Source organism: Stenella coeruleoalba, assembly GCF_951394435.1.
Source record: "Stenella coeruleoalba genome assembly, chromosome: 3".
Classification (NCBI taxonomy): domain Eukaryota; kingdom Metazoa; phylum Chordata; class Mammalia; order Artiodactyla; family Delphinidae; genus Stenella; species Stenella coeruleoalba.
Window position 1 is genome coordinate 121,166,513 of NC_137148.1, and position 13,325 is coordinate 121,179,837.

The following is a 13,325-nucleotide window of genomic DNA, read 5'->3' on the forward strand; positions in this document are numbered from 1 at the left end:
AACTGTACACTTTGGGTTTGCTGTCTGCTACTGATTTGTTTCTGATTTTTATGTTTATCTCAGTTTAGTTTTTAGTGCTTATTATCATTGGTGGATTTATTTCTTGGTTTGGTTGCTCTCTTCCTTTTTTTATTATTATTTTCTTTTTTAATTTTCATTCTTTTTATTTATTTATTTTTCTTTCTTTTTTTTCTCCTTTTTATTCTGAGCCATGCAGCTGGCAGGGTCTTGGTGCTATGGCCTGGTGTCAGGCCTGGGTCTCTGAGAAGGGAGAGCTGAGTTCAGAGCATTGTACCACCAGAGACCTCCTAGCCTCATGTAATATCAATCAGTGAGAGCTCTCGCAGAGATCTCTGTCTCAATGCTAAGACCCAGGTAAACCCAATGGCCACCAAGCTCTAGTGCTGGATGCCCCATTCCAAACAATTAGCAAGAAAGGAACACAACACGACCCATTAAAAGAGAGGCTGCCTGAAATCATACTAAGTTCCCAGACACCCCAAAACACACCACTGGACATGGCCCTGCCCACCAGAAAGACAAGATCAAGCCCCCAAAAGAAAAACACAAGCACAGGTCCCCTCCACCAAAAAGCCTACAAAAGCCACTGAACCAATCTCACCCACTAGAGGCAGACACCAAAAACAATGGGAATCACAAACCTGCAGGCTGTGAAAAGGACACCCCAAGCACAGTAAGTTAAGCAAAATGAGGAGATAGAGAAACACACAGCAGATGAAGTAGCAAGGTAAAAACCCACCAGACCAAACAAATGAAGAGGAAACAGGCAGTCTACCTGAAAATGAATTCAGAGTAATGATAGTAAGGATGATCCAAAATATTGGAAATAGAGTGGAGAAAATACAAGAAACGTTTAACCAGGACCTAGAAGAACTAAAGAGCAAACAATGATGAACAACAAAATAAATGAAATTCTCTACAAGAATCAATAGCAAAATAACTGAGGCAGAAGAACAGATAAGTGACCTGGAAGATAAAATAGTGGAAATAACAACTGCAGAGCAGAATAAAGAAAAAAGAATGAAAAGAATTGAGGACACTCTTAGAGACCTCCAGGACAGCATTAAACACACCAACATTCGAATTATAGGGGTCCCAGAAGAAGAAGACAAAAAGAAAGGGACTGAGAAAATATATGAAGAGATTAGAGTTGAAAACTTCCTTAACATGGGACAGGTAATAGTCAATCAATTCCATGAAGCACAGAGAGTCCCATATAGGATAAATCCAAGGAGAAACACACCAAGACATATATTAATCAAACTTTCAAAAATTAAATACAAAAAATAATTAAAAGCAGCAAGGAAAAAGCAACAAATAACACATAAGGGAATCCCCATAAGGTTAACAGCTAATCTTTCAGCAGAAACTCTGCAAGGCAGAAGGGACTGGCAGGACATATTTAAAGTAATGAAAGAGAAAAACCTACAACCAAGATTATTCTACCCAGCAAGGATCTCATTCAGATTCGACAGAGAAATTAAAACATTTACAGACAAACAAAACTGAAGGGAATTCAGCACCACCACAAATGCTAAAGGAACTTTTCTAGGCAGGAAACACAAGAGAAGGAAAAGACCTACGATAACAAACCCAAAACATTTAAGAAAAGGGTAATACAAACATAAATATTGATAACTACCTCAAATGTAAATATATTAAATGCTCAAACCAAAAGACATAGACTGGCTGAATGGATACAAAAACAAGACCTGTACATATGCTGTCCACAAGAGCCCCACTTCAGACCTAGGGACACATATGGACTGAAAGTGAGGGGATAGAAAAAGATATTTCATGCAAATGGAAATCAAAAGAAAGCTGGAGTAGCAATTCTCATATCAGACAAAATAGATTTTAAAATAAATACTATTACAAGAGACAACGAAGTACACTACATAATGATCAAGGGATCAATCCAAGAAGAAGATATAACAGTTGTAAATATTTATGTACCCAACATAGGAGCACCTCAATACATAAGGCAAATGCTAACAGCCATAAAAGGGGAAATCAACAGTAACACAATCATAGTAGGGGACTTTAACACCACACTTTCACCAATGGACAGATCATCCAAAATGAAAATAAATAAGGAAACACAAGCTTTAAATGACACATTAAGCAAGATGAACTTAATTGATATTTATAGGACATTCCATCCAAAAACAACAGAGTACACTTTCTTCTCAAGCACTCATGGAACATTCTTCAGGATAGAGCATATCTTGGGTCACAAATAAATCGTCGGTTAATTTAAGAAAATTGAAATCATATCAATATCTTTTCCGACCAAAATGCTATTAGACTAAATATCAATTAGAGGAGGAAAATAGTAAAAAATACCAACACATGGAGGCTAAACAATACACTACTAAATAACCAAGGGATCACTGAAGGAATCAAAGAGGAAATCGAAAAATACCTAGAAACAAGTGACAATGAAAACACGATGACCTAAAACCTATGGGATGCAGCAAAAGCAGTTCTAAGTGGGAAGTTTATAGCAATACAATCCTACCTCAAGAAACAAGAAAAATCTCGAATAACAACCCTAACAACGTGTAAATCTCGAATAACACCTAACTTAGGTGTCCATTGACCGATGAATGGTTAAAGAAGATGTGGCACATATATACAATGGAATATTACTCAGCTATAAGAAGAAATGGAATTGAGTTATTTTTAGTGAGGCGGATGAACCTAGAGTCTGTCATACAGAGTGAAGTAAGTCAGAAAGAGAAAAACAAATACCATATGCTAACACATATATATGGAATCTAAAAAAAGAAGAAATGGTTCTGACGAACCTAGTGGCAGGACAGGAATAAAGATGTAGACATAGAATGGACTTGAGGACACGGGGAGGGGGAAGAGTAAGCTGGTATGAAGTGAGAGAGTAACATGGACATATATACACAATCAAATGTAAGAGAGATTGCTAATGGGAAGCAGCTGTATAACACTGGGAGATCAGCTCAGTGCTTTGTAACCACCTAGGGGGTGGGATAGGGAGGTGGGAGGGAGACAGCAGAGGGAGCGGATATGGGGATATATGTATACATATGGCTGATTTACTTTGTTATACAGCAGAAGCTAACACAACATTGTAAAGTAATTATGGTCCAATAAAGATGTTAAAAAAATTTTTAAATAATGGCTAATAGTTACAATTTTAGTGAATAAAATTGAAATGAAATATGAATAAAATGCATGCTTCAATGAAAAAAGAAACAGGCTCACATTATATGAGAGGAATGGACAAGTGCTATAGAAGTTCAGAGAATTCTTTAAAACTAATGGCTTTTTCAAACAAAAAGAAAAAGATTAACATTTGAGTTGAAAAATGAATACAGGCCGTGAACTGCCACTTGAAAAAAATGGAAAATAAACAATATGCAATAATGTTAGAGGCCACATGTTAAAAAACAAAACAAAACAAAATTCACTGAGTGCTGATGTCATTTTTTTAGCTCTCAAATTACTAAGCTCTAAAGGTGATAAGTACATAGAGATAAGGCATTCATAATCTCCTGGGGAGAGTGTAAATTGCTGTAATCTTCTGGGATAGACATTGGGGCAATTTGCCATTTGTCACATTTAGTGATAGTATTTAAAATGCTTATACCCCTTTTCCAAATGTTTTCAATTCTATTTATTTATGCAAAGGAAATTATAGGTACAAATATAAAATGTTGGCTAGAAGAATATCTATCACAGGGTTGTTGAGAAGTAAAATATTGGAAACAACACAGTGCCCAACAAAAAATATGAAGAGCTTAATTAAATATATGTTCCAATATGATAGAATAATGGGATACTCTGTAGACATTAAAGGGAGGTTCTTGAGAAATATTTAAGAAAATGAGGAAAAGTTCACATTTAATTAAGTGAAAAGTGATATATAAAATGTTACAGATCTCCTAATCTCAATTTATATTCATATATATGTATATATTATTAATTCATTATGTAGACATATTAAAATATTAGTAACTGCAAGCAACAAAATATTAACAGAGTTTTCTCTATGTAATAGGATTGTAGAAATTGTTAATATCGGATCCTTTTCATTTTTCAAGTATTCTGAAATTTAAAATATATATGTATATATTAAAATATTAAATAATTATTAAATTATTTTTATCTCATAATTAGTAAATTTAAAAATTAAATGAGAGGAGAATCAAGGGTACTAAGAGATAAAACATTTCTAAGCAAGGCTTCATGGATAAGATTTCATTTGGAGTACCGGATTGCTGGCTAAGATACATAAAGGACAGTGTAGAAAAAAAGAGATGTTCTGAATAAAAATAATCAGCAAAGATAGAATATTATAGAGGATGCTTATGAACTTAGAATAGATCAGCCAGGAAGAGGACAGAAAGAGCATTTAGAATATTTAGAATGTTACTAGAATTAGAGTAAATGCAAACTCTATATAACCACATTAAAGGACAAGGGACCTTGGACGAGTAGCATTCAGTTGATTATCACCAGCCCAGATAAACTGTGTACTCCCTTATCCATTCACTCAATGATTTATTCACTTAGAAGTATCTCGAATACTTACTATGCACCATGTCCTGTTTTATTAATTTATTTATTTTATTGAAGTATAGTTGGTTTACAATGTTGTGTTAGTTTCAGATGTACAGCAAACCGATTTAGTTATACATACATATATATCTATTTTTGTCAGATTCTTCTCCCTTATAGGTTATTACAAAATATTGAGTGTAGCTCCCTGTGCTATACAGTAGGTCCTTTTCGGTTATCTAATATTTTATATATAGTAGTGTGTATATGTTAATCCCAAACTCCTAATTTACCCCTCCCCACCATCCCCTTTGGTAACCATAAGTTTGTTTTCTATGGCTGTGGGTCTATTTCTGCTTTGTAAATAAGTTCATTTGTATCATTTTTTTTCTAGATTCCACATAAAAGTGGTATCATATGATGTACGTATTTCTCTGTCTGGCTTACTTCACTTACTTCACTTATGATAATCTATAGGTCCAACCCTGTTGCTGCAAATGGCATTATTTCATTCGTTTTTATGACTAATTTTCCATTGTATAAATATAGCACATCTTCTTTATCCATTCATCTGTTGATGGACATTTAGGTTGCTTGCATGTCTTGGCTATTGTAAATAGTGCTGCCTTGAACATTGGGGTACATGTATCTTTTTAAATTAGAGTTTTCTCTGGATGTATGCCCAGGGATGGGATTGCTGGATCATATGGTAACTCTATTTTTAGTTTTTTGAGGAACCTGCATGTATTTTCCATAGTTGCTGCACCAATTTACATTCCCACCAACAGTGTAGGAGGGTTTCCTTTTCTCCATACTCTCTCCAGCATTTATTATTTGTGGACTTTTTGATGATGGCCATTCTGACTGGTGTGAGGTGATATCTCATTGTAGTTTTGATTTGCATTTCTCTTATAATTAGTGGTGTTGAGCATTTTTTCATATGCCTTTTGGCCATCTGTGTGTCTTCTTTGGAGAGATGTCTATTTAGATGCTAGGAAATATGAATGATTCAAACTGAGGTCTCTACTTCCTTAAAGAGTTTGCAGTCTAGGACAGAAATAATCTTATAAATTTTATTTTTTTTCTCTTCCTGAATTCCACCCTGAATCTCAAAGAAACTCTAGGATCCTGTTCTGTCCAGTTGTAATAAAATAATCTATGTCTATAAAAGTTGTCCATTTGTTCAGTGAAAGGGAACTTCATGTTCCATCAAGTAAATGAAGCAACTAGGCCCTGATTTTGCCACTCGATACATTCCAGTCTCAATTATTGAGTCCTCACTGTATCTTCTTGCCTACCTCTTAGATACAAGCTACTTCTCACTGGTCTCCCAGCTAGATCACACCCTTCTAGTCTGAACTGTCCTTTCCCAATCTCTACCTGACAAACTCTACTCATCTTCTACAGTCCTATCATATGGTACTTTCTCAGATCAGTCGCTCAACCATTATCCTTCCCTCATTCATACTCTTAAGCCACTTTATTTATTGAACTTATATTTGACTTTCTCCTGAGAGCTCTGCAAACCCCTATATTCAAGGTATTATTGTATTATATAATTCCTTCCACAAAGTGCAGTGAAGAACAAATGAAAAATTTAAGTGACCCTATAAGACCCTTAATGAATCTATAAACATGGGATTAAAGTAATTTATAATACTATTAAAATAAATTCTGGCTGGATAACCAGCTGAACAGCTTTATCAACTGACTTCTTATTCGTTTATATTGTTAATATAGAACAGTGATTTTCAAACCATTAGTCAGTCATAAAGTCAGTTTAGTGGGACACAATCAGCATTTTTAAAAAAAAAAGGAATAGAAAAAGAGAAAGGATTGGGGAAATATCAGAGTATATGACCTATAGTAAAAGCAAGTATTGTGCTATTGAAGTTCTGGTTCATTGTGTGTGTGTGCATGTGTGTGTGTTTATTAGATTGTGAAGAAAAGTTATTTTTAACATAGGTTATGGATAAAAAAGTTTGAAAGCCACTTATATAAAACTTGTGACACATTCCCGTCATATATCCCCACCCATAAAGGAATGTGACATGTTACTTCTTAAATTATCCAGCATTCCTACACTCTGTAAAAAACCAGCATTTTCTTAGACTGCTTACTTCTCCTCACATTGTCACAAACACTGCAGTTGGATTTCTTTTCAAAGATAAAGTTTTTATTACTTAATGTGGGTTGTGAGCATTAAGGCCATGATGAGATGTAGATACTGAGATGTCAGATTTGCTCGCCCACTAGATCAGTTATCTGCCCTGTTCTCAGACCAACCCCAAAGTCTGAGAAGTTCAATCCATGCTTAAGCAGAGTCATAAATTACCCTAGTTTGTGGATCTCCAATGCTCAGGAATAGTTGCAACCGCAAATAATGAATTTTCCAAGATTTCCTGTGGAACTTGTCAAATTATGGTATGTCTGCATGGGCTGGGAATTGAACTCATTTAGGGTAAGAGACTATGTCTTTTTTTATAGTTATATTCATAGCCATGACGAGCACTGGCTCATAATAAGTGCTTAGTATTTATTGAATGAATTACACTTGAGAGGGATCCTAATTGAAAAAAAAAAGATAAGAAATACCATTTTTGTACATTTTCAGTTATAGAGTCTAGTCACCATGAATGTTTGAAGTATTTTTAAAATTACCATTAGCAATTTCTTGATTGGCAATACCTAAAAATATGAAACTAATTTGGAAAAGCTAAAATTACAAGAGGAATTGATATAGTTTCCAAGTAGTTAATTTACAGCAAGCAAACATCTTCCTTATTGGAAAAATAGTGGAATCAGAAAATGGAAACAGTAAGCTCGTTAGCTTCATTTCACCTAAAAAAAGGTAAAATGTATAAGCGGCAAATTGGGTCAGTTTTCCAAGTCCATTACAGTTTAAGGTCCCTCCTTCCCCCACCACCCTGTTTTAATGGGTGCAGTGTTGTCGCTAACCCAGGAAAAAAAATTTAAAGGATAGTGTTTTAATGTATATATTCTGCCCTTAAAGAGTGAGTGAGCTTTAGAAACAATCACTATAGTGGTCTAATTGCCTAGGACTTAGAATGAGATCTTGGGAAGGGAGGCAGGCAGAGGATAGTTGCATCATGCTTGCCAGGCACCAAGGCAAGAGGTTCTTTGAATACCAGCTCACCTGCAGCACAAGACTTCCTAAAGAGAAATTAAACCTGTTTCAAGCACTTTTGTAAATGCCTCACCTGAATCTTTACTGGGACTTTTCAAAGCCAGGGAAGCAACATAGCAGGTTACAAACTCCAATATCTAAAGAGGCTAGGCAGATAAAGGGTTGAGTATAAATGGCATTATTTGTGATTATTCAATTCATGACTATTAGAGAATTTGTGTGTGTTTTATTTGCTCAAAACATGCTTAAGATACCATTAGCAATAAGCATTTGTAGCTTGCTAAGTAATCACACTGAGAGAAGAACCAACTTGTCAAGAAAAAGTTTCTATCAAGAAAACTCAAGTTGAATCATTTCAGGAAATAGATGCAAAAAAAATTTAATTAAAAATAATTTCATGATTGGACAATTATGCAAGTATAGACAGGATTGAAGAAAACAATTAGAGATATAAGACAGCCAGAGAATGGCAACAGTGGGAATCCATTATCAGCCCTAGGTTTGAAGGAGCAGGAGGGGGAAAGGTGTTACCAGACCCAGAAGAGTTGGAGCCATGGAGTGGCTGGCTGGTAGATGCAAGGACTGCAGAGGAGCATAGTCACTGCCAGCACCATAAGAAAGCAGAAGGGAGGGCAAGGGAGGAATAAATGCTCTACCCTCTGTCTCCTCCCACTCTCCCTTCTCCTATCAGTGTCTCCCATTGGTCCAACTCAACCAGAGACCAGAGGGCAAGAGCCTAGGCCATTCAATGCACAGAGGTCAGCCTTCCTGGGACAAAGAGCAGGGAAGAGAAGGGCAAGATATAGCTGATGGAGGCAAGCTGAGAATGACCATTAAACCCAACAGTATTCTTTTTGTCTATAAGCTTTGCAAGAGTTAGATTGACCCAAAGGACCTTTGTTCCCCTAATAAATGAACAAAACATTTTGTCAAATAAAGATAACCTGAGATGTTCACACTGGGTTAGATCTACTGTTCTGGTGGACTTGAGCATTCAGTTTATTCAAACAGCTTATTTGACTACTTTATTTCAAAGGGTTTACTGGTTGTGTACTGGTTACTTTTTTGGTGTTCCCATAGATCTGCCGCCCCCTTACATTTTCAAAGATACTATAAGGTTTAAAGTTCAGTCTTCCAGAGATCTATCTGGGCTCCAGGGCATTTCTCCTGAAGATGCATATAACTCTTGTAATAGAATCCAGGAGTTAAAGTCCCCCAGACCACTGCAGTGCATTTCATCAGCAGGGTAAGTGACTCTCCCATTTCCTATTGCTTGAAAGAGTAGTCAGATTCATGAAAGCACATTATGCCCTTCCATGTGGCACAGGTATGCTACTAAAAAAAAGAGAGAAAGAAAGAAAGAAAGAAAGACTGATATGAAAAATGCAAGGTGCTTAAGCAAGCAGGACCACTATTGCTCTCTAAAAGATAGATGATTGCAGTGAACATGATGTCTGGAAATGTAGTTTGCCCAAATTAAACATAAAAATAAGGAGGGAAAGAATCTAATTTCCATTTAAAGTTGCTATCGACGGTAGTTGTACAATATTCTTTGTCACACCTTCAGATGATAGACCTACAGCGCTGCAGAGCTGTGGTAATTCAAAGGTAGCCAGGGGCAAGAGAAATATAGAACTCACATCTGCCGAAATAGATCTGAGCATCGAGTTGGCTAGAGAAATATGGCAGGAGAAAGGGCAGGATGCCATTGTGAGGGAGTAATAAATTGCAGTTTATGATGTCTGCCTGAATAATAGGAAATGAGGAGGGAAGGGAGGTTTTCTTGAGTTTTCCTCTGAGAAGAGTTGTGGGAGGATCAAGTTGGGCAGCGACTCTTCAATCCTTCTTGACTCTTGTGAAGTCAAGAGACTACTTGCCATTTATATTTCAAAAGAAAAATTATGTCCTATTTGTATTCTCTCTAAGAAGAAAAATATAACTTTGTTTAACTACCTAAGCTAATCATAGATTTTTCTGTGAAATCATGATAATGACTGTGATGGGAATTTTCTCCCAGAGGTGTGGGCAGAGCACTGGACTAGTAGTAAGGAGACCCACTGCTTCTTATCTTAGTTCTTGTGATTATAAGCTGGGCATCAGGCATCGGGCACAAAAATTCCTATCCTTCAGCCTGGAAAAATCTCAATCAAGAAGAGAGGCTGGATAGATCCTCATATCAAACTCCTCCCAGGAAATGAATCATCATCTCTTCAACAGAATTCAAAATGTTGCCCTAGTTTCTGATCTTCACACTTGCCTACACAGACATTTCTGAATCTCCATTGCATTCTCCTGCTAGTAACCCCATGACTACATTCCTCTGACTTCACACGCATTCAGTGGTTCGAATTTAGCATTCTTACAGATGTGTTATTTGGGCAACTTATATAATCTCTGAGAGAGCTAATTTAATCATCTGAAAAATTCAGACAATTACAATATCATACAAGGTGGATGAGAAGTTAAATGTGCTGTAGTAAATAAAGTGATACAAACATAAAAGAAAAAATCATAAATTGGATTTATTCAAAATGAAAAGTTTTCTCTTTGAAAGACACTATTAACACATTTTTGACTGGAGATATATTATGGCCACAGGTGTTAGTTTCTGCAAAATCCCCTGGTCAGTAATGAGTTAAGAAAATGAGAAGGCAAAAGAGAATGGTAAAAATATTGGGAATACATTTAGCTGACAACAGAATTTTAGTGAGAATATATTAAGTCCCATTACAACTCAATAATAAGCCGACAAGCAATCTAATAAAAAGTTGCAAAAGATTTGAACCGATACTTCACAAAAGAAAATATATGAATGGTGAATAATCATCTGAAAAGATAATATCATTAATCATCAGGAACTGAATATTAAAACCACAGTGAGATGCCATTTTACACCCATTAGAATGTCTAAAATCAAAAAGAAAGTAAAAAGTGTTGATGAGAATGTGGAGCAACTGAAACTCTCATACACTGTTTACGGGAATATAAAATTATACCACCACTTTGGAAAATATTTGGCAGTCTCTTACGCAGTTTCTCAGCCATTCCATCATAAGTATCTACTTCCAGAGAAATAAAAACACACAAGGACATAAATGTTAGTGTTCATTGCATCTTTATTTGGAATAGCCACATACTGGAAACAATACAAATGTCCATCAATAGATAAATCATGGGTAGACAAATATATCCATACAGTAGAATACTACTAATATGTAAAAAGAATAATCTACTCTATACACAGTAAAATGAATGACCTCAAAATCATTATTCTGAGTGAAAGTAACTAGATACAAAATAGCGCATAGTGTATTGTTCCATTTATATAAAATTCTTTTAAAAAGGAAAACTAACCTACAGAGGCAAAAAGCAGATTGATCTCCGATGGCCTGAGAACAAAGGTAGAAGGTGGAGTTGCCTGTAAAGGGATATGAGTATCCTTCTGGGGATGACGGACGTCTTCTGTCTTGATTGAGGTGGTTGTTTCACAGGTGTACATATCTGTCATAATTCATCAAATTATATACTTTTCATGGATGCCGTTCATCGTAAGTAAATTATATGTCAGCAAAGTTCACTTAAAAATAACAAAATAAGTGAAGTGCTAATATCCCAGCTTGGCTCAGAGTTCTCAATATGAGGGGAGTATTCTTCTTATTATTTTTTCTCTAGTTATTATTTTCACCCCACCATTGACATCTGACTCTGCTCCATCCATGTTTGATACTATGTCTCCATTCCACTTTGTGTACAGTGGATAGTATAGTAGTATTGGGCCAAGGGCAGCCCTTCCTGAATCACTTAATAGAGCTTCCTTTCTTAGAGGGTACATGAGAGGATCAAATGATGACACATTATATGGGAAGTACTATAAATATTAGGCTTTGAAGTTTTATCATTATTATTATGTGCTGACTCATCTGATGCCCCCTCAGAAAGCTCACACTGTCCCCAGTGAAGGGAATATAAGTGGACAAAAACACCATGAGTCTCAAGCTTATTATCTGCCCTTCTATGGGTCCATCTACCAGTAGCCTGGAATTGGTGGATCCGGTGGATAAGAACAGGGTTTGACATTAAGTGGATCTGGATTCAAACTTCAAGTCTGCCACTCACCAGCTAGCTGTGTGAACTTCACCAAGTTACTTGATGTCTGTTAGACTCGGTTTGTCATATATGAAATGGAGGCAATAGTAATCCCTGGTATAGTTGTTGTGAGATTAAAGAACAAATTGATGTTGTAGAATATGTTGCACAGCACCTTGGATCTAGTAAACTCAGAGCAGATGGTAGCTGTTCTTATACTCTGCCCAGTGGTCAGGTATGACGTGTTTGTTTAGCCACCGGGGAGCCCACCCTGGAGCTATGGATCCATTTATACTGTGTGGCACATTACTGAGGTCTTCTCTGTGCATCCACCTTTCCTCGCTCTCTCCTTGAGGAGCTGTGTGCTAAAGGTCAGGGTGGAAAATGGTCTCGCCCTCTGTTCTCTCCTCTTGCTGCAGGTAATTTCCTCTGTCCATATGCCATTAATGATGTGATTATCAGTGCTGGTGGCCAATCATGTGACCTAATCAAAGCACCAAATCACTCTCATCTCTCCCAACAGCTCCAGATGGCATCTGAACACTCATTGGTAATAAACAGGGAGAGTTTCGTTTTTTTTTTTAATTTTTAAAGTCTTCTCTAATCAACTTGGATAATTAGCTCAAAAATAATAATAATTCTGAATCCTCTCCATAACTCATATGCAAAACCCTAAGATCATGAAGACGAGAGAGCTGCTAATTAGCTATTTACATTTTACCTGAAAAGAACAGGACCAAAGGCATTCATTCAGGAAACTGAAATCTCATCTTCAAAAGCAAGTTGGATGAAGAAGTGAGGCCAGCATTCAATGGCTTGCTGCAAAGAAGCAGAGAATGAGGCAAATGTTAATGTGCACAACAGGCCAAGGCAAATGATTCAAAGTCATCCTAAATTTAGGGAAAAAAGGGGGAAAACTATTTGCTTCCTGTAAGTGAAGACCTCAACTCATCAATCATGTTATTCCATAGAATACAGATAGGAATTCTACAAAGTCAGAGGATATAATGAGGATGTTTTATTGTCTTTAATAAAAAGAATCTGACTTTTTCTTTATACTGCGTAACCTGCAGAAATGTCAACATTTCATTAGAAGTGTCCAGTTTCTTTCAATTAGTGAGGGTGGCAAAATACGTTCCTATTGCTCCAAGAGAGGTAAAATGAACTGTTAGGGATCCCTCTGCAGGCAGAGCCCTGGGTGTTGATAGGTATCCTGTGGAGTTTTAGATGCACCTACCAGAAAATGCTCTTGCATTACATGTGGACATACGTAATGAAGCAAAGGATAATAGACTCCTTTTAGGCACAGAAAAGACTGCTAAGAAAATGAGATCAGGACTTAAAAGACTGCTAAGAAAATTTATCAGGTTCTTGTCTTCCCCAAATCAGAACTATATCATCCTTATGAAAATGTTAGCAATGTGTCTGAAGAAATGGAGACAAAGGAATTTTTTATTTAATAACCTCACTGTTTAGACAAAATTCCCCTGTGGAAACTGTAGAACTCTTTACATGAGTTTCAAAGTTTATA

At 36.3% G+C, this 13,325-nt stretch overlaps 1 protein-coding gene across 11 annotated transcripts in view; it reads right to left on the minus strand.

The window, feature by feature from the left end:
- Positions 1-13,325, minus strand: part of PRELID2 (PRELI domain containing 2) — a 764,348-nt gene that overhangs the window by 40,198 nt on the left and 710,825 nt on the right. For 9 of the 11 annotated variants that reach the window (XM_079916209.1, XM_079916215.1, XM_079916213.1 and 6 more), the window contains 2 exons: positions 12,516-12,613; positions 10,815-11,209 (listed from right to left, as the gene is read on the minus strand). The gene's annotated coding sequence lies outside the window, so the exon portion shown is untranslated. Of the gene's footprint in view, positions 1-10,814; positions 11,210-12,515; positions 12,614-13,325 lie in introns of those variants that run through there. The other 2 variants (XM_079916212.1, XM_079916216.1) reach the window with 2 other exon arrangements.